Genomic DNA, 2978 nt, shown 5'->3' with positions numbered 1-2978 from the left:
CGGCTAGAACGTCCTCCCCTTTTCCTGTCTCGTCCACCACCAGGGGTTCTAGAGGGATCAAAACCTGCAGATGCACAGGCGCCGGCACAAGGTTCCATGGAAACTGCTAAAGAGGTCTACTCCAGAAGTCCGGAAGCGAGTGTATGTTTGCCCTGACCCAACGTGCCTTCACAACGATCCATGCCACACTCTAGGAGACCTAGTTGGCATCAAGAAACACTTCCGTAGAAAACACAGCATTGAAAAGCAATGGAAGTGTGAGAAGTGCTCAAAGGGATATGCCTCTTCCGCCCCCAATGGTATGCAGGGTCAGCTTGTGTGCAGTGGATGTAGAACTCTTCTTGTTTATCCGCAAGGTGCACCAAATGTTTGTTGTGCAGTATGCGACATAGTTACTCCAATTCCACCTTCTGGGACAGAAATGGCTCAGCTAATCTGTGGACGTTGTCGTACATTGCTAATGTATGTTCATGGAGCAACTAGTGTTCAGTGCTCTTGTTGCAACACAGTTAATCTCGCAATGGAAGCAAATTAGGTTGCACATATGAGTTGCGGGAGTTGTTTTACAACGCTTATGAACCCATATGGAGCTCCATCTGTAAAATGTGTTGTCTGTCATTATGTTATGAATGTTGGACAAATAAGCAATATGAGAATGCCACTTCCTGTATAAAGACCTCCAGCGGCAGCTACAACCCCAGCTTCTAGTTCTGCACTTCCAACACGATCACAAACTCAAACTGTGGTTGTCGAGAATCCGATGATAGTGGATGAAAGGGGGAAAATGGTGAGTAATGTTGCGGTTGAAGTTACTACAGAGAAATTATGACACATAAAAATCTACTGCCCAAATCTACTGCCCAACTCCTAGAGCGCAGTTGCAGCCGCCATATTAGTGCAATCCACGCACTTGTTTTTCTTGGAGAAATTTTCGACGGAAATCTTGCTAATATTTGGAGATTTTCCAGCAGAAAAAATCATTTTACCAGCTCTCCATGAGCTCAAGAGCACTGCCATCAATGAGGTATACAATGCGCAATCTTCATATGCCTCAACTAAAAATCTTCATATGCCTTTAATCCCGTTTTGTTTTGCATTTCTTTGGCTTGTTTTGTATTTTTGGGTTTATTTTGTTTTTATTTATTTTGTTTTGATTTGGTTATACTCTGCATTAATGTTTGTTATTATAATTATATTAATATATTAATATATTAATCTAATTATAATATGTTATGTTTGTTATTATAATTAATATATTGATATATTAATTGTATTAATATATTAATATATTATTATAATTGTATTTTGTTGTTATGTATATTTTTAAATTCGTTGTATATATTAATATTTGTTAATTGTAATTTGTTATATATATATTTTTTTATATATGTTTGTTAATTATTTTATTTAATTATTAATTAATGTTTGATATAAAAATTGTATTAATATATTAATTATATTAATATATTAATATGTTTTATAAGTGAATTAATTAATATAGTTATAATTTCTTGTTATTTGATTATTGTTATGTTGGTTATTGATTTTTTTTAATTATGTTGTTATAATATATGATTGTCTTAATACATTGTTAAAAAAAAAAATGTTAAGTGTTTTGTGATTGTTTTTGGCATAAAACAAAACTTTGGTGGCATGTAAATTGAGAGAATCATGAGAATTACAAAAACTGGATGAAACTGCAAGAGTTGGTACAAGTACAAAAATTTAAAAATTTAAAAAAATTTCCACAAAATTCACGCAGGTTTGAAAATAAATAATGGAACATTTGGAAGAATAATTTAAAAGAACATTTGGTGGATTATTTAAATGTTGATTAACTTGCTTAGAGTTGGCAATTTGATATTGTTGTATGCTTTTATAACGTACTAATCTGCAGGACACAACGAATCTATAATGCCAAACTTTTCGCTATGCACAAAAGTTAGCTGACAAAAACAGGGAGTATTACTTTTCATGGTTATTTTTAAGAATGGATTGCTTTTAATATCATGATTAAGTCAATTTCAACACTTTGATTGTCCTTAATTTGTTTTATGTGGTATGAAATTTTTGCGTAAGAATCATGAAGAAACTGGCCATTTCTTCTAGAGCACACTTATGTTTTCTTTGTACCAAGTTTTTTTACAGGTTACAGGATAATCAAGTGATCATAAGGAGATTACATTGTGACGACAATTGGTCTTCCAAAGACTAAATTCATGAAAAATTCTAAAGACAAATCCAACTCTACAACCACTCCTTTGCAACTCCCTTTTTGCAAAAGATTTTGAATTCCACCAATTGTCAAATCATAAAGCATGACCTTTCCATATCCATTTTTCACAGCAAGAGTTCTTATTCATACACCATGCATTTCCTTCCATCCATTCCTTACAAGCTTATTGTCATTTTCCATGTCATTACCATTCCCCTTCATTTCCGCAAATAAAACCCTGCTTCTATGGATATCATTGAGTCAAAGTCCTAGAGTCCAATTAACTTTGTAAAAACACCTAGAGGCTTGCATGCCTTAATGGCAAGTACTCTTGCCAATGAACAATGGGAGTACATTAATATCCCTTGTTCGTTGGATCTTGTAGGTGAATTGACCACGACAAATTTATTCGTACCTACAAAGATGTGTTAGACATCCTGACTCCCATTGGAATCAATGGTGGGAGCTCTTGTGTTGGCTAGGGGCATTCATTAACGGCCACTAAGTCAACAACTTCTTGCTATGTTCGACATCGACACATTTAATCACATAGTAAGATTTGTGTCATCGAGCGTTGAAGACTTGAAGACCCGTACTTTGTAGCAGATGAAGCCGAGTTCCTTTCATTGTTTTTCAGTTTGTCATCACTTGAGGACAAGTCAATAAATAAGGCTGGGGGGAAATGTAACTTATATATATTTTGTATACCTTCCAAGCCTTATAGATTTTCAGCCATATTCAGCAGACTCCTCAGATTCATCAT

General features: G+C 34.5%; 1 pseudogene; it reads left to right on the top strand.

Moving 5' to 3' along the window:
* The first annotated feature begins 301 nt into the window (after positions 1 to 301).
* LOC149144147 (protein LOL3 pseudogene) lies at positions 302 to 803 on the top strand (annotated as a pseudogene).
* Positions 804 to 2978: the final 2175 nt, after the last annotated feature.

This window comes from Pinus tabuliformis, chromosome X (assembly GCF_031772625.1).
Source record: "Pinus tabuliformis cultivar Carrire ecotype Pingquan chromosome X, CPIR1, whole genome shotgun sequence".
NCBI lineage: Eukaryota > Viridiplantae > Streptophyta > Pinopsida > Pinales > Pinaceae > Pinus > Pinus tabuliformis.
Note: the sequence above shows the minus strand (reverse complement) of the source record. Positions and strands in the feature narration are given on the sequence as shown.